General features: G+C 49.4%; 3 non-coding genes and 5 pseudogenes across 3 annotated transcripts; all 8 read right to left on the reverse strand.

Moving 5' to 3' along the window:
• Positions 1-1,861: 1,861 nt before the first annotated feature.
• Positions 1,862-2,040, reverse strand: LOC131738377 (U2 spliceosomal RNA; annotated as a pseudogene).
• Positions 2,041-2,641: 601 nt separating this feature from the next.
• Positions 2,642-2,811, reverse strand: LOC131738452 (U2 spliceosomal RNA; annotated as a pseudogene).
• Positions 2,812-9,866: 7,055 nt separating this feature from the next.
• LOC131739087 (U2 spliceosomal RNA) lies at positions 9,867-10,057 on the reverse strand. Its single transcript, XR_009330254.1, has one exon. It is a non-coding gene; the product is annotated as a U2 spliceosomal RNA (small nuclear RNA).
• Positions 10,058-10,654: 597 nt separating this feature from the next.
• On the reverse strand, positions 10,655-10,845 carry LOC131739088 (U2 spliceosomal RNA). The gene has a single exon (XR_009330255.1). It is a non-coding gene; the product is annotated as a U2 spliceosomal RNA (small nuclear RNA).
• Positions 10,846-14,981: 4,136 nt separating this feature from the next.
• On the reverse strand, positions 14,982-15,136 carry LOC131738692 (U2 spliceosomal RNA; annotated as a pseudogene).
• Positions 15,137-20,174: 5,038 nt separating this feature from the next.
• Positions 20,175-20,271, reverse strand: LOC131738810 (U2 spliceosomal RNA; annotated as a pseudogene).
• Positions 20,272-20,869: 598 nt separating this feature from the next.
• Positions 20,870-21,060, reverse strand: LOC131739089 (U2 spliceosomal RNA). The gene has a single exon (XR_009330256.1). It is a non-coding gene; the product is annotated as a U2 spliceosomal RNA (small nuclear RNA).
• A 600-nt stretch (positions 21,061-21,660) lies between these two features.
• On the reverse strand, positions 21,661-21,815 carry LOC131738657 (U2 spliceosomal RNA; annotated as a pseudogene).
• Positions 21,816-22,156: the final 341 nt, after the last annotated feature.

The following is a 22,156-nucleotide window of genomic DNA, read 5'->3' on the forward strand; positions in this document are numbered from 1 at the left end:
CTTGGATACTGTTGGTGGTGATGTGGACTGATCTTTGTTACTTGCTCCCTCTTCCTGCTCAGGCCTAGGCTTGTTCATGTTTGCCTTGCTGGCTCTGGCCATGTTGGCATAGGAAGAGGGGCAGTCCTTAAACAGGTGCCCCTTCTTTCCACACAAATTGCACTGCCTCTCTTCTCTGCAGTGGCTGGTCTCGTGGGGGGCGCCGCAGTTCCTGCACTTGACTACAGTACACGCGGCCGCCAGGTGTCCTAATTCCCCACATTTCCTGCAGAGTTTTGGCATCCCATTATAGAATACCAGCCCTCTGTTGGGCCCTAACACTATGGAGTTTGGAATGTGGCGGACGCCTCCAATGCCCGATGGATCAACATTAAGGCGTACCAGCCACTTTCTGGCTCCTGTCCAAACCCCATCTTCATCTGTAATTTTCCTCCCTTCTGATGACACCCTCCCATAGCGGTTAAGCCATGTTGTAATATCATAGTCGCTAACAGCCTCATTGAAAAATTGGACAGTAACAACTTTCATTTCTCTGTCTGTCAGTGCATCCACACAAAATTCTTTGTATGGAGCGAGATATTTATTCTCCCCCCAAAAGGACCACATTTCTTGTAACTTTTGGGGGTTCCTAAAACTGACCTCAAACACTTCCTTAAGCCCTGGCAATTTCACCAAACAATTCAAGTCAGAAGGGGAAAAACCCATACCCCTCTGAAGAATGGTCCGGCTGAACTCCAGTCTCGTCAGTCCTGGTTCCGTTTCATCTTGCTTGTTTCTTGTGAAGCGCACCGCATTGTGCCTCCTGGTTTCCTGGGTTGGCCGGAACGCCATCCTTCAGCTGGCTCCTCCGATTGGGGTGGGAGAAGCCTCTGGACGTCCGGGTTGTCTCTCTCTACGGAAAAGAGACAACGTAAGCAGCAAATCTGGGCAGTTGAAGGAACTATTACTTTAGTCCCTGAGGAGATGGTCGCCTCGCAAGAGGGACCCCCTCCCCAGGTGAACGGTGTCCTTCCCTGGCGGAGTAGGGGGCGCTGCTTGGCACCGAGACCACGTAGGAAGAATCGTGGCTGTGACGCCTCCTCGGGGTCCGGGGCCGCCCTCTGCTCCTCCCAGATGGCGCCCTCTGCTGGGCGCCTGCTGCTCTCTCGGTCTGGATCTCGATTACAATCAAGGGCTGGGGATGAGGTCGTCTAGGTCATCAAAGGGTCCTCAAAGGTCGTCTGGATGGTAGGTCCTCCTTCTCTCTAACTCCAGGAACGTCTGGAAAAGCCGGAACCGCCTGAAAAAGAAAAAAACGGGAACCGCCTGAAAAAGAAAAAACTGCTCTCAACAGTCAACAAAATCTTGAAAGACCCTCGGCCTGGATTGGGCAAGCCAAAACCAGACTGAGCATTAGTCTTCCAAAAAGTTGCCGAGCTGAAGAAAGCCAGTCAAAAATAAAAAAAATTCTGTTCCTCCTCACCCGAACAAACCTCTCACAGACCCTCGGAGGGAGCGGGCAATGCCACTACCCTCTAAACCTTAGTCTTAGTAAGATTTATTCGAACTGAAGAGAAGCCAGAGTATATGGCTGGCTAAGAAGGACCTGGCATAGGGACATGTTCCACCACACTTGTCTGGTTAGCTGCATGCTCCCAGGAAACAAACTGCTGCTGTCTACATCATCACCACATGTGAATAAAAGAAAGAAAGACAGCAAGAAAGAAAGAGAGAAAGAAAAAGAAAGAAAGAAAGAGAGAAAGAAAAAAAAAGAAGTAAAACGGCGGGAAAACTTGCATCAACACTGGCACTCTCCCTCCAGCAGGGGTAGACAAAATGCTCACAGGAGAGATCCAGATCTGACTTTGACCAACGTTAGAGAAAGGTGTGCACCGTTCCCGGAGGTACTGCAATACCGGGCCGATGCGTGGAGTGGACGGAGCAAGCCCCTGTTCCATCTCCCGATTCCAAAAATCAATTTAATATTAAGATAAGAACAATTTAATATTAAGATAAGAACAGATACTACACTTGATCTTAGCCAAAAGGCCGAGAAGCGATGGCGACTTGGCCCTTGCCCGGGGCCCCCCAGCCCGGACGGCACAGGGGGATTCAAAGGTGGGTGCAAAATTTCAAGCACAAGCAGACCCCCAAAACACGGGCTGCTGCTTCCAGAGGGGAAATGTGCAATTTAAGCAGGAGAAAACAAAACAAAGCAAAAACACACACACATAACACCAAAAACAAAACATAAACTGGCGGAGTGCGTTTTACAAATAGTCATGCCAAGCTGCTATGCTGTGCAAGGTGCCTTGGGTAAGTACAACTGTGCCTCGCTGGCTGGCTGGCTTGCTAAGAAGGTCCTGGCATAGGGACATGTTCCACCACACTTGTCTGGTTAGCTGCATGCTCCCAGGAAACAACCTGCTGCTGTCTACATCATCACCACATGTGAATAAAAGAAAGAAAGACAGCAAGAAAGAAAGAGAGAAAGAAAGAGAGAAAGAGAGAAAGAAAGAGAGAAAGAAAGAAAGAGAGAAAGAAAAAAAAAAGAAGTAAAACGGCGGGAAAACTTGCATCAACACTGGCACTCTCCCTCCAGCAGGGGTAGACAAAATGCTCACAGGAGAGATCCAGATCTGACTTTGACCAACGTTAGAGAAAGGTGTGCACCGTTCCCGGAGGTACTGCAATACCGGGCCGATGTGTGGAGTGGACGGAGCAAGCCCCTGTTCCATCTCCCGATTCCAAAAATCAATTTAATATATGGTCCCCTGATAGGGGACGTATCAGATATTAAACTGATAAGAACAGATACTCTTTTATTGAGATTTTACATTTTTTACATTTACACCCATTCGTTTTTTCATTCATTTTACATTTCTTTTAAAGATGACATTCATGCATACAGACATACATTTTGTTTTAAAAGCATTTAAAATACATTTAAAAACACCAAGACAATTGTGCTTTGTACATGGTTAAAACAGACACAGATTAAAATCAACATGAAAAAAACCTGTGCTGTTTTAAAAGTGACTGGAAAAAAAGAACCATCTATAAAAAACCAGTGCTTGTGAGGGCCGGGGAGTGCTCTCTAAAAAAGTTCAAAAGTGAACATAAACCTAGATCTAAAACAGGGACAGGGGAAAAGGGACAGTGTATAGAACAGTGAGTTAAAATTCTAAAATTTTAAAACACTTAAAATGTAACTTTTAATAGTTTACATTAAAAATCTTAAAGATACATAAAACAAAACAAAACAAAATCAAATAAAACATTCAACGTAAATCAAATAAAAGTCCATAAAACTGAAACAAAAAGACTACATAAAACCAGGGCACCGTTGAAAAAACGGTCATGCCAGCTAAAAAGGGCGGAATGCTGGCATGACAAAATAAATAAAAGGCTTAGCGGTGCCCCGTAGTCCCGCTCCTAGGAGCTAGCGGTTCCAGTTTTTTCCTTTATTCCATCTTCACGTCCTGAAGTCCGGCGATCCTCCACTCCGCGCAGGCCTTGTCCTTCCCGAGGGTCCGGATGTCCAGAATTACAAAGTCCTTGATAAGAGTTTGTGCCCTTCTGGTCGTGGTGATAGTGTCTAGCTCCTGCTTGTGATAGACACAGACGTTACGGCCTTCCCACAGGATCTGCTTGACAACATTGATGACACGCCAAACGCACTTAGCTGTGCTGGTATCGATTCCTCCCGCAGGCCCATAGAGCACAGTCTCAGCGGTCATCTTGGCCGTGTCAGCAAACCTGTTTAGGAAGACAGAGACAGAGAGCCAGACACTGCCAGCCACATCACACTCCCAGAAGATATGGGCTGGTGTTTCTCTCTTGCGGCACTTTGCATAGGGGCATGTTTCTACTTGGGCTAGTCCCCTCCTGAACATGAACGCTCAAGTGGGGAGTGCACTGTGGACGGTGTTCCATGCTATATCCTTCTGGACATTACTGAGGCAGCTGTGAGACACATTCTCCCAGATTTTTTGGCTTTGGGTGAGGGAGAAAGTAGCTACTTTTTCAATTTCCTGGGAACCGGCAAGATATTTAGTTACAGCCTTGTATTCCCAGGAGGCCAATTTTGCTTTATCTAAGCCCAATTTATATATAGTGTCCCTTAAGGTTCTATAATACAATGGGGGGTCCCAGGAGTACGGCACGGTGTTATCAATAGTGCAGAGGCCCAAGGCCCTGAGACAGGTGGCAAAATAGAAACGATTCATGTAACATACCTTCCTGTCCAGGGCCTGGATGTTCTTGATAGTTTGCGTGAGCCCCTGCACTCGGGTGAGCTGCACAACGTCCGGGACCCCCTTACCTCCCTTCTTGTCGGCTTTACTCAGGGTGGCTCGCTTTACCCTCTCCATCTTGCTGCCCCAGATAAAGCGGTGGATAATGCGGTCCACCACTTTTTTGGTGGTCCTGTCTGGGGGAAAGATTTTTCCTACATAAGAGAGGATGGGGAACAGTATAGACTTGGTTATTAATACTCTACCCGTCATTGTTAAGGATCTTGTGCTCCATCCGCCAATCTTTTTACGGACCTGGTTAATGGCCGCCGTCCAGCTCTGGGCCCCCGAGCTATTGTTCTCGAAAATGAGGCCCAGAATCTTGATTTTGTCCTTTTTGACAGAGTACATGTCCGACAGTTCCCTATCTACCTGCCAATTTTTAGACACGTAGACTTCGCTCTTGGACTTATTAATCACTGCCCCGGTCGCCGTGCAGTACTTCTCAAGGATATTACTTATCCGAGGTACCGACGATGTGTTGGTGCAAATGAGTGACACATCGTCCATATATGCTGTTGTTTTGACCTGGACCCCGTTGGATCCAGGCAGCTGGAAACCAGTTATATTGGTATCCCTACGAATTGCCTGCAGGAGGGGTTCAATGCACACGACATATAGCAGTGGGGATAGTGGGCAACCCTGTCTGACCCCTGACTGGATAGATATTTTACCAGTCAGGTGCCTGTTCACCAAGACTCGGGTACTAATGTTTGTATATATGGTTTTAACCCACTCCCTAAGTCCAGGAGCGAATTTCATCTGGTCCATCACTTTGTACATATATTCATGGCTTACCCTATCGAACGCCTTCTCCTGGTCAAGGTTGAACAGGCAGAGGGGATGGTTCCGTTCTCTAGAATAAGCCAGAATGTCCCTTGTTAACATTAAAATATCCGTGATGGACCTCCCTGGGACGCCACAAGCCTGGTCGGGGCCAATGACCAAAGGGAGGTGTACTTGTAGCCGGAGCATCAGAGCTTTGGCTAGTATCTTGTAATCCACGCAAAGGAGGCTGATTGGGCGCCAATTCCGTAGATCTTTAACTTCCCCTTTCTTATGAAGGAGAGTAATTACACTCTCCCGCATAGAAGGGCCCAACCGCTTCTCCCTGTAGACCGCTCTGTAGACCTCCGCTAAATGGACTTTTAGCATGTCCCAAAAAAGATGGTAATACTCACCCGGGATGCCATCTGGACCTGGCGTCTTACCGGTGTTCATGGTCTTAACCGCCTGGGTGAGCTCCTCCAGCGTGAGTTCTGGGTCCTTCTCCTCCTCCTCGTCGTCCCGCACTGAGTCAGGCTCCAACTGGCTCAGGAACCACTCTATCAGGGTGTCATCTGTAGCTTTGATGTTATATAGGTCCCTATAGAAGTTCTCTACCACTTTTTTCACTCCCTCACTATCCTCTACTATCCTCCCCCTGCTGTCGAGCATGGAGACATCAAGTGCCGCTTCTCCCTCGTTTTCTGGAAGAAGAAGCGAGTACACTTTTCGTCTTCCTCCATTTTTTGCACTTTTGCATTGTGCATGACCTTTCGTTGTTCCTCCCTACAAAGCACTGAAAGATCTAGCTTGGTCTGGGCTATCTCGTCGCTTACAGGGAACCCCCGAAGCTGAAGCAGGCTCAGATGCTGGAGGGCAGCATTCAGGTGTTTATATTTGGCCCTCCTTTCTTTTGCTTTCCTCTTGCCTGCTGCTATGAAATAACCCTTAGTTCTGATTTTGACCATCTCCCACCACTCTATAGGGGAGTTGAATAGGTCACGCAAAGTGGTCCACTCAACAAGCCTGCTCTTATAGGCTGCAGCTATGGAGGGGTCATCGAGTAAGGAGGTGTTTAATTTCCAAACCCCTGACCCCATCTGGGAGGTCTGAGGGACCTGCAATGTTACCTGCAGGAGCCTATGGTCAGAGAAGAAGACGGCCTGGGTGTCTACTGCCGTCTTCGTAAGGGAGCTGGTATGCAGGACGAGATCTATACGGGAGAAGGAGGTCCCAGATGAGCTCACCCAGGTAAAGGGAGGCACCAGGTCCTTACCTGCATCACACAGGGAGAAATCAGATATTACGGAGGACAAAACTCTACTAGAGCGGTCGTTGCGTGGCCTGCTCCGGTCTACGTCCCTCAGAGCACAATTGAAGTCACCTGACACGATGACGGGTACGTTCCCCAGCAGGAGTGGACGCAGCTGTGGAAAAAATTGAACTCTTTCGTTTTGGTTAGTGGGTGCGTAGACATTGACCAGTCTGAGGGGAGTGTTGTTGTATGTCACATCCACGCTCAGAATTCTACCAGGTTCTACCTCCCTGCTGCTGCGGGAGGTAATAAATGGGTTTTTAAACAGGATACCTACTCCGTCGGCTCTGGCTATGTTGGAGCCCGACCAGAAGGAGTCCCCCAGGGTCCAAGTCTCCTTCAGGTCCCTATAATCAGGGCTCGACGAAATACCACACTCCTGCAGAAAGATGAGATCTGCTTTCAAGTTAGCTAGATAGTTTAGTACATCAAATCTTTTTTGTGTCTCCCTGATGCTCCTGACATTAACAGACACACATATCAGGGCCATCAGGGTAGCTAACAAGAAAAGGAGTCGCTGCGTCCACCCCATAGCGACTATGATTGGGAGGTCGGGACACTCTTCCTACTCTTAGCTCTACGCTTGCTTCGAGGGGGCTTGGGCTTATTTGCAACTCCCATCACCCCTGAGAAGGTACTCACTGCTGCCTCGTCCAAGAAGGCACCGTCTTTATATGCACAGTACGTGGAGTTGTTGGGGCTATTCAACTCCCCACAAGGTAAGTCTGGTGGAACTTGCTCAGGGCCCCTCGGAACGTGTGGGTCAGCTTTGTCCTGGGGGGGGGTTATGACAGACAGCATTCTTTGGCTGTTACCGTCTGTTGAATTGGAGCTGTTAGCAGACTTCTGGCTTACCGCGTCCAGGGGTATTCCCATGTCCTCCAGTGCTGTATCTAGGAGGACCTCTAGGGGGCCCCTGGTTTTGCCCATACAAGGGAGGGGGTCAAGGATGCTTTGAAGGGAGGCCCTTCGCTTGAAGAGGGTCATTGCTACCGAGGTACTGCTGGTCAGGGAAGGTGTTGACCCCGACCTCTCCCTCGGTGCATTAGTGAACACCTCTTCTGCGAGGTGTGCTAGGGTTTGTGCCAACGACTGGGAAGGCTGGCTGGGGATGCCCTGGCTGGCTGCTACCTGCCCACTAGGCGGCAGTGTAGCCGTCCCACTCGCCTCCGTCGCTGCCTGCGAGGGCAAGACTGGGGACTTTGTGTGGACATTAGCTGGTTTTGGATCTATGGGGGCCACCTGCAACTTGCTGTCTTTGATCCTGATCTTCTTTCTATTCCCCCCCTCGTCTCTACCCTTTCTTTTCCCCACCCTCTGCTGGTTCTTCACTCCCTTCCCCTCCTTCTCACTCTCACTTTCACTGTCGCTTTCGCTTTCCTCCCCCACGGACTCAATCCTTATGGCGTCATAACGAGAGCCGAGGGGGAGTGCTGGCGCTGAGAGGGCCCTACTCAGGGGGGGGCCGCTGCTGGGTCCGGGCTCCCTCCCTGACTCGTGTTCTGCATCAGAGGAGCTACTGGAGGAGCTAGTGGAGTGGCTGTTGTACTCTCTCTCTGGGCTGGGGGAAGGGGTCCTCGTAAAACGGGACATGTCTCGGGGGCGGGGGGGTGAGGGGGTGCTGGTGATGATGGTGGTGCTGGAGTCTGGGTCTTGGATTCTGTTGGTGGTGATGTGGACTGATCTTTGTTACTTGCTCCCTCTTCCTGCTCAGGCCTAGGCTTGTTCATGTTTGCCTTGCTGGCTCTGGCCATGTTGGCATAGGAAGAGGGGCAGTCCTTAAACAGGTGCCCCTTCTTTCCACACAAATTGCACTGCCTCTCTTCTCTGCAGTGGCTGGTCTCGTGGGGGGCGCCGCAGTTCCTGCACTTGACTACAGTACACGCGGCCGTCAGGTGTCCTAATTCCCCACATTTCCTGCAGAGTTTTGGCATCCCATTATAGAATACCAGCCCTCTGTTGGGCCCTAACACTATGGAGTTTGGAATGTGGCGGACGCCTCCAATGCCCGATGGATCAACATTAAGGCGTACCAGCCACTTTCTGGCTCCTGTCCAAACCCCATCTTCGTCTGTAATTTTCCTCCCTTCTGATGACACCCTCCCATAGCGGTTAAGCCATGTTGTAATATCATAGTCGCTAACAGCCTCATTGAAAAATTGGACAGTAACAACTTTCATTTCTCTGTCTGTCAGTGCATCCACACAAAATTCTTTGTATGGAGCGAGATATTTATTCTCCCCCCAAAAGGACCACATTTCTTGTAACTTTTGGGGGTTCCTAAAACTGACCTCAAACACTTCCTTAAGCCCTGGCAATTTCACCAAACAATTCAAGTCAGAAGGGGAAAAACCCATACCCCTCTGAAGAATGGTCCGGCTGAACTCCAGTCTCGTCAGTCCTGGTTCCGTTTCATCTTGCTTGTTTCTTGTGAAGCGCACCGCATTGTGCCTCCTGGTTTCCTGGGTTGGCCAGAACGCCATCCTTCAGCTGGCTCCTCCGATTGGGGTGGGAGAAGCCTCTGGACGTCCGGGTTGTCTCTCTCTACGGAAAAGAGACAACGTAAGCAGCAAATCTGGGCAGTTGAAGGAACTATTACTTTAGTCCCTGAGGAGATGGTCGCCTCTCAAGAGGGACCCCCTCCCCAGGTGAACGGTGTCCTTCCCTGGCGGAGTAGGGGGCGCTGCTTGGCACCGAGACCACGTAGGAAGAATCGTGGCTGTGACGCCTCCTCGGGGTCCGGGGCCGCCCTCTGCTCCTCCCAGATGGCGCCCTCTGCTGGGCGCCTGCTGCTCTCTCGGTCTGGATCTCGATTACAATCAAGGGCTGGGGATGAGGTCGTCTAGGTCATCAAAGGGTCCTCAAAGGTCGTCTGGATGGTAGGTCCTCCTTCTCTCTAACTCCAGGAACGTCTGGAAAAGCCGGAACCGCCTGAAAAAGAAAAAAACGGGAACCGCCTGAAAAAGAAAAAACTGCTCTCAACAGTCAACAAAATCTTGAAAGACCCTCGGCCTGGATTGGGCAAGCCAAAACCAGACTGAGCATTAGTCTTCCAAAAAGTTGCCGAGCTGAAGAAAGCCAGTCAAAAATAAAAAAAATTCTGTTCCTCCTCACCCGAACAAACCTCTCACAGACCCTCGGAGGGAGCGGGCAATGCCACTACCCTCTAAGCCTTAGTCTTAGAAAGATTTATTCGAACTGAAGAGAAGCCAGAGTATATGGCTGGCTAAGAAGGACCTGGCATAGGGACATGTTCCACCACACTTGTCTGGTTAGCTGCATGCTCCCAGGAAACAAACTGCTGCTGTCTACATCATCATCACATGTGAATAAAAGAAAGAAAGACAGCAAGAAAGAAAGAGAGAAAGAAAGAGAAAGAAAGAAAGAGAGAAAGAAAAAAAAGAAGTAAAACGGCGGGAAAACTTGCATCAACACTGGCACTCTCCCTCCAGCAGGGGTAGACAAAATGCTCACAGGAGAGATCCAGATCTGACTTTGACCAACGTTAGAGAAAGGTGTGCACCGTTCCCGGAGGTACTGCAATACCGGGCCGATGCGTGGAGTGGACGGAGCAAGCCCCTGTTCCATCTCCCGATTCCAAAAATCAATTTAATATATGGTCCCCTGATAGGGGACGTATCAGATATTAAACTGATAAGAACAGATACTACACTTGATCTTAGCCAAAAGGCCGAGAAGCGATGGCGACTTGGCCCTTGCCCGGGGCCCCCCAGCCCGGACGGCACAGGGGGATTCAAAGGTGGGTGCAAAATTCCAAGCACAAGCAGACCCCCAAAAAACGGGCTGCTGCTTCCAGAGGGGAAATGTTCAATTTAAGCAGGAGAAAACAAAACAAAGCAAAAACACACACATAACACCAAAAACAAAACATAAACTGGCGGAGTGCGTCTTACAAATAGTCATGCCAAGCTGCTATGCTGTGCAAGGTGCCTTGGGTAACTACAACTGTGCCTCGCTGGCTGGCTGGCTTGCTAAGAAGGTCCTGGCATAGGGACATGTTCCACCACACTTGTCTGTTTAGCTGCATGCTCCCAGGAAACAACCTGCTGCTGTCTACATCATCACCACATGTGAATAAAAGAAAGAAAGACAGCAAGAAAGAAAGAGAGAAAGAAAGAGAGAAAGAGAGAAAGAAAGAGAGAAAGAAAGAAAGAGAGAAAGAAAAAAAAGAAGTAAAACGGCGGGAAAACTTGCATCAACACTGGCACTCTCCCTCCAGCAGGGGTAGACAAAATGCTCACAGGAGAGATCCAGATCTGACTTTGACCAACGTTAGAGAAAGGTGTGCACCGTTCCCGGAGGTACTGCAATACCGGGCCGATGCGTGGAGTGGACGGAGCAAGCCCCTGTTCCATCTCCCGATTCCAAAAATCAATTTAATATATGGTCCCCTGATAGGGGACGTATCAGATATTAAACTGATAAGAACAGATACTACACTTGATCTTAGCCAAAAGGCCGAGAAGCGATGGCGACTTGGCCCTTGCCCGGGGCCCCCCAGCCCGGACGGCACAGGGGGATTCAAAGGTGGGTGCAAAATTCCAAGCACAAGCAGAACCCCAAAAAACGGGCTGCTGCTTCCAGAGGGGAAATGTTCAATTTAAGCAGGAGGAAACAAAACAAAGCAAAAACACACACATAACACCAAAAACAAAACATAAACTGGCGGAGTGCGTCTTACAAATAGTCATGCCAAGCTGCTATGCTGTGCAAGGTGCCTTGGGTAACTACAACTGTGCCTCGCTGGCTGGCTGGCTTGCTAAGAAGGTCCTGGCATAGGGACATGTTCCACCACACTTGTCTGGTTAGCTGCATGCTCCCAGGAAACAACCTGCTGCTGTCTACATCATCACCACATGTGAATAAAAGAAAGAAAGACAGCAAGAAAGAAAGAGAGAAAGAAAGAGAGAAAGAGAGAAAGAAAGAGAGAAAGAAAGAAAGAGAGAAAGAAAAAAAAAGAAGTAAAACGGCGGGAAAACTTGCATCAACACTGGCACTCTCCCTCCAGCAGGGGTAGACAAAATGCTCACAGGAGAGATCCAGATCTGACTTTGACCAACGTTAGAGAAAGGTGTGCACCGTTCCACGTCGTTACGTGGCCTGCTCCGGTCTACGTCCCTCAGAGCACAATTGAAGTCACCTGACACGATGATGGGTACGTTCCCCAGCAGGAGTGGACGCAGCTGTGGAAAAAATTGAACTCTTTCGTTTTGGTTAGTGGGTGCGTAGACATTGACCAGTCTGAGGGGAGTGTTGTTGTATGTCACATCCACGCTCAGAATTCTACCAGGTTCTACCTCCCTGCTGCTGCGGGAGGTAATAAATGGGTTTTTAAACAGGATACCTACTCCGTCGGCTCTGGCTATGTTGGAGCCCGACCAGAAGGAGTCCCCCAGGGTCCAACTCTCCTTCAGGTCCCTATAATCAGGGCTCGACGAAATACCACACTCCTGCAGAAAGATGAGATCTGCTTTCAAGTTAGCTAGATAGTTTAGTACATCAAATCTTTTTTGTGTCTCCCTGATGCTCCTGACATTAACAGACACACATATCAGGGCCATCAGGGTAGCTAACAAGAAAAGGAGTCGCTGCGTCCACCCCATAGCGACTATGATTGGGAGGTCGGGACACTCTTCCTACTCTTAGCTCTACGCTTGCTTCGAGGGGGCTTGGGCTTATTTGCAACTCCCATCACCCCTGAGAAGGTACTCACTGCTGCCTCGTCCAAGAAGGCACCGTCTTTATATGCACAGTACGTGGAGTTGTTGGGGCTATTCAACTCCCCACAAGGTAAGTCTGGTGGAACTTGCTCAGGGCCCCTCGGAACGTGTGGGTCAGCTTTGTCCTGGGGGGGGTTATGACAGACAGCATTCTTTGGCTGTTACCGTCTGTTGAATTGGAGCTGTTAGCAGACTTCTGGCTTACCGCGTCCAGGGGTATTCCCATGTCCTCCAGTGCTGTATCTAGGAGGACCTCTAGGGGGCCCCTGGTTTTGCCCATACAAGGGAGGGGGTCAAGGATGCTTTGAAGGGAGGCCCTTCGCTTGAAGAGGGTCATTGCTACAGAGGTACTGCTGGTCAGGGAAGGTGTTGACCCCGACCTCTCCCTCGGTGCATTAGTGAACACCTCTTCTGCGAGGTGTGCTAGGGTTTGTGCCAACGACTGGGAAGGCTGGCTGGGGATGCCCTGGCTGGCTGCTACCTGCCCACTAGGCGGCAGTGTAGCCGTCCCACTCGCCTCCGTCTCTGCCTGCGAGGGCAAGACTGGGGACTTTGTGTGGACATTAGCTGGTTTTGGATCTATGGGGGCCACCTGCAACTTGCTGTCTTTGATCCTGATCTTCTTTCTTTTCCCCCCCTCGTCTCTACCCTTTCTTTTCCCCACCCTCTGCTGGTTCTTCACTCCCTTCCCCTCCTTCTCACTCTCACTTTCACTGTCGCTTTCGCTTTCCTCCCCCACGGACTCAATCCTTATGGCGTCATAACGAGAGCCGAGGGGGAGTGCTGGCGCTGAGAGGGCCCTACTCAGGGGGGGGCCGCTGCTGGGTCCGGGCTCCCTCCCTGCCTCGTGTTCTGCATCAGAGGAGCTACTGGAGGAGCTAGTGGAGTGGCTGTTGTACTCTCTCTCTGGGCTGGGGGAAGGGGTCCTCGTAAAACGGGACATGTCTCGGGGGCGGGGGGGTGAGGGGGGTGCTGGTGATGATGGTGGTGCTGGAGTCTGGGTCTTGGATACTGTTGGTGGTGATGTGGACTGATCTTTGTTACTTGCTCCCTCTTCCTGCTCAGGCCTAGGCTTGTTCATGTTTGCCTTGCTGGCTCTGGCCATGTTGGCATAGGAAGAGGGGCAGTCCTTAAACAGGTGCCCCTTCTTTCCACACAAATTGCACTGCCTCTCTTCTCTGCAGTGGCTGGTCTCGTGGGGGGCGCCGCAATTCCTGCACTTGACTACAGTACACGCGGCCGCCAGGTGTCCTAATTCCCCACATTTCCTGCAGAGTTTTGGCATCCCATTATAGAATACCAGCCCTCTGTTGGGCCCTAACACTATGGAGTTTGGAATGTGGCGGACGCCTCCAATGCCCGATGGATCAACATTAAGGCGTACCAGCCACTTTCTGGCTCCTGTCCAAACCCCATCTTCGTCTGTAATTTTCCTCCCTTCTGATGACACCCTCCCATAGCGGTTAAGCCATGTTGTAATATCATAGTCGCTAACAGCCTCATTGAAAAATTGGACAGTAACAACTTTCATTTCTCTGTCTGTCAGTGCATCCACACAAAATTCTTTGTATGGAGCAAGATATTTATTCTCCCCCCAAAAGGACCACATTTCTTGTAACTTTTGGGGGTTCCTAAAACTGACCTCAAACACTTCCTTAAGCCCTGGCAATTTCACCAAACAATTCAAGTCAGAAGGGGAAAAACCCATACCCCTCTGAAGAATGGTCCGGCTGAACTCCAGTCTCGTCAGTCCTGGTTCCGTTTCATCTTGCTTGTTTCTTGTGAAGCGCACCGCATTGTGCCTCCTGGTTTCCTGGGTTGGCCGGAACGCCATCCTTCAGCTGGCTCCTCCGATTGGGGTGGGAGAAGCCTCTGGACGTCCGGGTTGTCTCTCTCTACGGAAAAGAGACAACGTAAGCAGCAAATCTGGGCAGTTGAAGGAACTATTACTTTAGTCCCTGAGGAGATGGTCGCCTCGCAAGAGGGACCCCCTCCCCAGGTGAACGGTGTCCTTCCCTGGCGGAGTAGGGGGCGCTGCTTGGCACCGAGACCACGTAGGAAGAATCGTGGCTGTGACGCCTCCTCGGGGTCCGGGGCCGCCCTCTGCTCCTCCCAGATGGCGCCCTCTGCTGGGCGCCTGCTGCTCTCTCGGTCTGGATCTCGATTACAATCAAGGGCTGGGGATGAGGTCGTCTAGGTCATCAAAGGGTCCTCAAAGGTCGTCTGGATGGTAGGTCCTCCTTCTCTCTAACTCCAGGAACGTCTGGAAAAGCCGGAACCGCCTGAAAAAGAAAAAAACGGGAACCGCCTGAAAAAGAAAAAACTGCTCTCAACAGTCAACAAAATCTTGAAAGACCCTCGGCCTGGATTGGGCAAGCCAAAACCAGACTGAGCATTAGTCTTCCAAAAAGTTGCCGAGCTGAAGAAAGCCAGTCAAAAATAAAAAAAATTCTGTTCCTCCTCACCCGAACAAACCTCTCACAGACCCTCGGAGGGAGCGGGCAATGCCACTACCCTCTAAGCCTTAGTCTTAGAAAGATTTATTCGAACTGTAGAGAAGCCAGAGTATATGGCTGGCTAAGAAGGACCTGGCATAGGGACATGTTCCACCACACTTGTCTGGTTAGCTGCATGCTCCCAGGAAACAAACTGCTGCTGTCTACATCATCACCACATGTGAATAAAAGAAAGAAAGACAGCAAGAAAGAAAGAGAGAAAGAAAGAGAGAAAGAGAGAAAGAAAGAGAGAAAGAAAGAAAGAGAGAAAGAAAAAAAAAGAAGTAAAACGGCGGGAAAACTTGCATGAACACTGGCACTCTCCCTCCAGCAGGGGTAGACAAAATGCTCACAGGAGAGATCCAGATCTGACTTTGACCAACGTTAGAGAAAGGTGTGCACCGTTCCCGGAGGTACTGCAATACCGGGCCGATGCGTGGAGTGGACGGAGCAAGCCCCTGTTCCATCTCCCGATTCCAAAAATCAATTTAATATATGGTCCCCTGATAGGGGACGTATCAGATATTAATACTCTTTTATTGAGATTTTACATTTTTTACATTTACACCCATTCGTTTTTTTCATTCATTTTACATTTCTTTTAAAGATGACATTCATGCATACAGACATACATTTTGTTTTAAAAGCATTTAAAATACATTTAAAAACACCAAGACAATTGTGCTTTGTACATGGTTAAAACAGACACAGATTAAAATCAACATGAAAAAAACCTGTGCTGTTTTAAAAGTGACTGGAAAAAAAGAACCATCTATAAAAAAACAGTGCTTGTGAGGGCCGGGGAGTGCTCTCTAAAAGGTTCAAAAGTGAACATAAAACTAGATCTAAAACAGGGACAGGGGAAAAGGGACAGTGTATAAAACAGTGAGTTAAAATTCTAAAATTTTAAAACACTTAAAATGTAACTTTTAATAGTTTACATTAAAAATCTTAAAGATACATAAAACAAAACAAAACAAAATCAAATAAAACATTCAACGTAAATCAAATAAAAGTCCATAAAACTGAAACAAAAGACTACATAAAACCAGGGCACCGTTGAAAAACGGTCATGCCAGCTAAAAAGGGCGGAATGCTGGCATGACAAAATAAATAAAAGGCTTAGCGGTGCCCCGTAGTCCCGCTCCTAGGAGCTAGCGGTTCCAGTTTTTTCCTTTATTCCATCTTCACGTCCTGAAGTCCGGCGATCCTCCACTCCGCGCAGGCCTTGTCCTTCCCGAGGGTCCGGATGTCCAGAATTACAAAGTCCTTGATAAGAGTTTGTGCCCTTCTGGTCGTGGTGATAGTGTCTAGCTCCTGCTTGTGATAGACACAGACGTTACGGCCTTCCCACAGGATCTGCTTGACAACATTGATGACACGCCAAACGCACTTAGCTGTGCTGGTAGTGATTCCTCCCGCAGGCCCATAGAGCACAGTCTCAGCGGTCATCTTGGCCGTGTCAGCAAACCTGTTTAGGAAGACAGAGACAGAGAGCCAGACACTGCCAGCCACATCACACTCCCAGAAGATATGGGCTGGTGTTTCTCTCTTGCGGCACTTTGCATAGGGGCATGTTTCTACTTGGGCTAGTCCCCTCCTGAACATGAACGCTCGAGTGGGGAGTGCACTGTGGACGGTGTTCCATGCTATATCCTTCTGGACATTACTGAGGCAGCTGTGAGACACATTCTCCCAGATTTTTTGGCTTTGGGTGAGGGAGAAAGTAGCTACTTTTTCAATTTCCTGGGAACCGGCAAGATATTTAGTTACAGCCTTGTATTCCCAGGAGGCCAATTTTGCTTTATCTAAGCCAAATTTATATATAGTGTCCCTTAAGGTTCTATAATACAATGGGGGGTCCCAGGAGTACGGCACGGTGTTATCAATAGTGCAGAGGCCCAAGGCCCTGAGACAGGTGGCAAAATAGAAACTATTCATGTAACATACCTTCCTGTCCAGGGCCTGGATGTTCTTGATAGTTTGCGTGAGCCCCTGCACTCGGGTGAGCTGCACAACGTCCGGGACCCCCTTACCTCCCTTCTTGTCGGCTTTACTCAGGGTGGCTCGTTTTACCCTCTCCATCTTGCTGCCCCAGATAAAGCGGTGGATAATGCGGTCCACCACTTTTTTGGTGGTCCTGTCTGGGGGAAAGATTTTTCCTACATAAGAGAGGATGGGGAACAGTATAGACTTGGTTATTAATACTCTACCCGTCATTGTTAAGGATCTTGTGCTCCATCCGCCAATCTTTTTACGGACCTGGTTAATGGCCGCCGTCCAGCTCTGGGCCCCCGAGCTATTGTTCTCGAAAATGAGGCCCAGAATCTTGATTTTGTCCTTTTTGACAGGGTACATGTCCGACAGTTCCCTATCTACCTGCCAATTTTTAGACACGTAGACTTCGCTCTTGGACTTATTAATCACTGCCCCGGTCGCCGTGCAGTACTTCCCAAGGATATTACTAATCCGAGGTACCGACGATGTGTTGGTGCAAATGAGTGACACATTGTCCATATATGCTGTTGTTTTGACCTGGACCCCGTTGGATCCAGGCAGCTGGAAACCAGTTATATTGGTATCCCTACGAATTGCCTGCAGGAGGGGTTCAATGCACACGACATATAGCAGTGGGGATAGTGGGCAACCCTGTCTGACCCCTGACTGGATAGATATTTTACCAGTCAGGTGCCTGTTCACCAAGACTCGGGTACTAATGTTTGTATAGATGGTTTTAACCCACCCCCTAAGTCCAGGAGCGAATTTCATCTGGTCCATCACTTTGTACATATATTCATGGCTTACCCTATCGAACGCCTTCTCCTGGTCAAGGTTGAACAGGCAGAGGGGATGGTTCCGTTCTCTAGAATAAGCCAGAATGTCCCTTGTTAACATTAAAATATCCGTGATGGACCTCCCTGGGACGCCACAAGCCTGGTCGGGGCCAATGACCAAAGGGAGGTGTACTTGTAGCCGGAGCATCAGAGCTTTGGCTAGTATCTTGTAATCCACGCAAAGGAGGCTGATTGGGCGCCAATTCCGTAGATCTTTAACTTCCCCTTTCTTATGAAGGAGAGTAATTACACTCTCCCGCATAGAAGGGCCCAACCGCTTCTCCCTGTAGACCGCTCTGTAGACCTCCGCTAAATGGACTTTTAGCGTGTCCCAAAAAAGATGGTAATACTCACCCGGGATGCCATCTGGACCTGGCGTCTTACCGGTGTTCATGGTCTTAACCGCCTGGGTGAGCTCCTCCAGCGTGAGTTCTGGGTCCTTCTCCTCCTCCTCGTCGTCCCGCACTGAGTCAGGCTCCAACTGGCTCAGGAACCACTCTATCAGGGTGTCATCTGTAGCTTTGATGTTATACAGGTCCCTATAGAAGTTCTCTACCACTTTTTTCACTCCCTCACTATCCTCTACTATCCTCCCCCTGCTGTCGAGCATGGAGGACATCAAGTGCCGCTTCTCCCTCGTTTTCTGGAAGAAGAAGCGAGTACACTTTTCGTCTTCCTCCATTTTTTGCACTTTTGCATTGTGCATGACCTTTCGTTGTTCCTCCCTACAAAGCACTGAAAGATCTAGCTTGGTCTGGGCTATCTCGTCGCTTACAGGGAACCCCCGAAGCTGAAGCAGGCTCAGACGCTGGAGGGCAGCATTCAGGTATTTATATTTGGCTCTCCTTTCTTTTGCTTTCCTCTTGCCTGCTGCTATGAAATAACCCTTAGTTCTCATTTTGACCATCTCCCACCACTCTATAGGGGAGTTGAATAGGTCACGCAAAGTGGTCCACTCAACAAGCCTGCTCTTATAGGCTGCAGCTATGGAGGGGTCATCGAGTAAGGAGGTGTTTAATTTCCAGACCCCTGACCCCATCTGGGAGGTCTGAGGGACCTGCAATGTTACCTGCAGGAGCCTATGGTCAGAGAAGAAGACGGCCTGGGTGTCTACTGCCGTCATCGTAAGGGAGCTGGTATGCAGGACGCGATCTATATGGGAGAAGGAGGTCCCAGATGAGCTCACCCAGGTAAAGGGAGGCACCAGGTCCTTACCTGCATCACACAGGGAGAAATCAGATATTATGGAGGACAAAACTCTACTAGAGCGGTCGTTGCGTGGCCTGCTCCGGTCTACGTCCCTCAGAGCACAATTGAAGTCACCTGACACGATGACGGGTACGTTCCCCAGCAGGAGTGGACGCAGCTGTGGAAAAAATTGAACTCTTTCGTTTTGGTTAGTGGGTGCGTAGACATTGACCAGTCTGAGGGGAGTGTTGTTGTATGTCACATCCACGCTCAGAATTCTACCAGGTTCTACCTCCCTGCTGCTGCGGGAGGTAATAAATGGGTTTTTAAACAGGATACCTACTCCGTCGGCTCTGGCTATGTTGGAGCCCGACCAGAAGGAGTCCCCCAGGGTCCAACTCTCCTTCAGGTCCCTATAATCAGGGCTCGACGAAATACCACACTCCTGCAGAAAGATGAGATCTGCTTTCAAGTTAGCTAGATAGTTTAGTACATCAAATCTTTTTTGTGTCTCCCTGATGCTCCTGACATTAACAGACACACATATCAGGGCCATCAGGGTAGCTAACAAGAAAAGGAGTCGCTGCGTCCACCCCATAGCGACTATGATTGGGAGGTCGGGACACTCTTCCTACTCTTAGCTCTACGCTTGCTTCGAGGGGGCTTGGGCTTATTTGCAACTCCCATCACCCCTGAGAAGGTACTCACTGCTGCCTCGTCCAAGAAGGCACCGTCTTTATATGCACAGTACGTGGAGTTGTTGGGGCTATTCAACTCCCCACAAGGTAAGTCTGGTGGAACTTGCTCAGGGCCCCTCGGAACGTGTGGGTCAGCTTTGTCCTGGGGGGGGGGTTATGACAGACAGCATTCTTTGGCTGTTACCGTCTGTTGAGTTGGAGCTGTTAGCAGACTTCTGGCTTACCGCGTCCAGGGGTATTCCCATGTCCTCCAGTGCTGTATCTAGGAGGACCTCTAGGGGGCCCCTGGTTTTGCCCATACAAGGGAGGGGGTCAAGGATGCTTTGAAGGGAGGCCCTTCGCTTGAAGAGGGTCATTGCTACCGAGGTACTGCTGGTCAGGGAAGGTGTTGACCCCGACCTCTCCCTCGGTGCATTAGTGAACACCTCTTCTGCGAGGTGTGCTAGGGTTTGTGCCAACGACTGGGAAGGCTGGCTGGGGATGCCCTGGCTGGCTGCTACCTGCCCACTAGGCGGCAGTGTAGCCGTCCCACTCGCCTCCGTCTCTGCCTGCGAGGGCAAGACTGGGGACTTTGTGTGGACATTAGCTGGTTTTGGATTTATGGGGGCCACCTGCAACTTGCTGTCTTTGATCCTGATCTTCTTTCTTTTCCCCCCCTCATCTCTACCCTTTCTTTTCCCCACCCTCTGCTGGTTCTTCACTCCCTTCCCCTCCTTCTCACTCTCACTTTCACTGTCGCTTTCGCTTTCCTCCCCCACGGACTCAATCCTTATGGCGTCATAACGAGAGCCGAGGGGGAGTGCTGGCGCTGAGAGGGCCCTACTCAGGGGGGGGCCGCTGCTGGGTCCGGGCTCCCTCCCTGCCTCGTGTTCTGCATCAGAGGAGCTACTGGAGGAGCTAGATATTAAACTGATAAGAACAGATACTACACTTGATCTTAGCCAAAAGGCCGAGAAGCGATGGCGACTTGGCCCTTGCCCGGGGCCCCCCAGCCCGGACGGCACAGGGGGATTCAAAGGTGGGTGCAAAATTTCAAGCACAAGCAGACCCCCAAAACACGGGCTGCTGCTTCCAGAGGGGAAATGTGCAATTTAAGCAGGAGAAAACAAAACAAAGCAAAAACACACACATAACACCAAAAACAAAACATAAACTGGCGGAGTGCGTCTTACAAATAGTCATGCCAAGCTGCTATGCTGTGCAAGGTGCCTTGGGTAACTACAACTGTGCCTCGCTGGCTGGCTGGCTAAGAAGGACCTGGCATAGGGACATGTTCCACCACACTTGTCTGGTTAGCTGCATGCTCCCAGGAAACAACCTGCTGCTGTCTACATCATCACCACATGTGAATAAAAGAAAGAAAGACAGCAAGAAAGAAAGAGAGAAAGAAAGAGAGAAAGAGAGAAAGAAAGAGAGAAAGAAAGAAAGAAAGAGAGAACGAAAAAAAAAGAAGTAAAACGGCGGGAAAACTTGCATCAACACTGGCACTCTCCCTCCAGCAGGGGTAGACAAAATGCTAACAGGAGAGATCCAGATCTGACTTTGACCAACGTTAGAGAAAGGTGTGCACCGTTCCCGGAGGTACTGCAATACCGGGCCGATGCGTGGAGTGGACGGAGCAAGCCCCTGTTCCATCTCCCGATTCCAAAAATCAATTTAATATATGGTCCCCTGATAGGGGACGTATCAGATATTAAACTGATAAGAACAGATACTACACTTGATCTTAGCCAAAAGGCCGAGAAGCGATGGCGACTTGGCCCTTGCCCGGGGCCCCCCAGCCCGGATGGCACAGGGGGATTCAAAGGTGGGTGCAAAATTTCAAGCACAAGCAGACCCCAAAAAAAAATGGGCTGCTGCTTCCAGAGGGGAAATGTGCAATTTAAGCAGGAGAAAACAAAACAAAGCAAAAACACACACATAACACCAAAAACAAAACATAAACTGGCGGAGTGCGTCTTACAAATAGTCATGCCAAGCTGCTATGCTGTGCAAGGTGCCTTGGGTAACTACAACTGTGCCTCGCTGGCTGGCTGGCTTGCTAAGAAGGTCCTGGCATAGGGACATGTTCCACCACACTTGTCTGGTTAGCTGCATGCTCCCAGGAAACAACCTGCTGCTGTCTACATCATCACCACATGTGAATAAAAGAAAGAAAGACAGCAAGAAAGAAAGAGAGAAAGAAAGAGAGAAAGAGAGAAAGAAAGAGAGAAAGAAAGAAAGAGAGAAAGAAAAAAAAAGAAGTAAAACGGCGGGAAAACTTGCATCAACACTGGCACTCTCCCTCCAGCAGGGGTAGACAAAATGCTAACAGGAGAGATCCAGATCTGACTTTGACCAACGTTAGAGAAAGGTGTGCACCGTTCCCGGAGGTACTGCAATACCGGGCCGATGCGTGGAGTGGACGGAGCAAGCCCCTGTTCCATCTCCCGATTCCAAAAATCAATTTAATATATGGTCCCCTGATAGGGGACGTATCAGATATTAATACTCTTTTATTGAGATTTTACATTTTTTACATTTACACCCATTCGTTTTTTCATTCATTTTACATTTCTTTTAAAGATGACATTCATGCATACAGACATACATTTTGTTTTAAAAGCATTTAAAATACATTTAAAAACACCAAGACAATTGTGCTTTGTACATGGTTAAAACAGACACAGATTAAAATCAACATGAAAAAAACCTGTGCTGTTTTAAAAGTGACTGGAAAAAAAGAACCATCTATAAAAAACCAGTGCTTGTGAGGGCCGGGGAGTGCTCTCTAAAAAAGTGAACATAAACCTAGATCTAAAACAGGGACAGGGGAAAAGGGACAGTGTATAAACAGTGAGTTAAAA

This window comes from Acipenser ruthenus, chromosome 10, assembly GCF_902713425.1.
Source record: "Acipenser ruthenus chromosome 10, fAciRut3.2 maternal haplotype, whole genome shotgun sequence".
In the NCBI taxonomy this organism is placed as follows: domain Eukaryota; kingdom Metazoa; phylum Chordata; class Actinopteri; order Acipenseriformes; family Acipenseridae; genus Acipenser; species Acipenser ruthenus.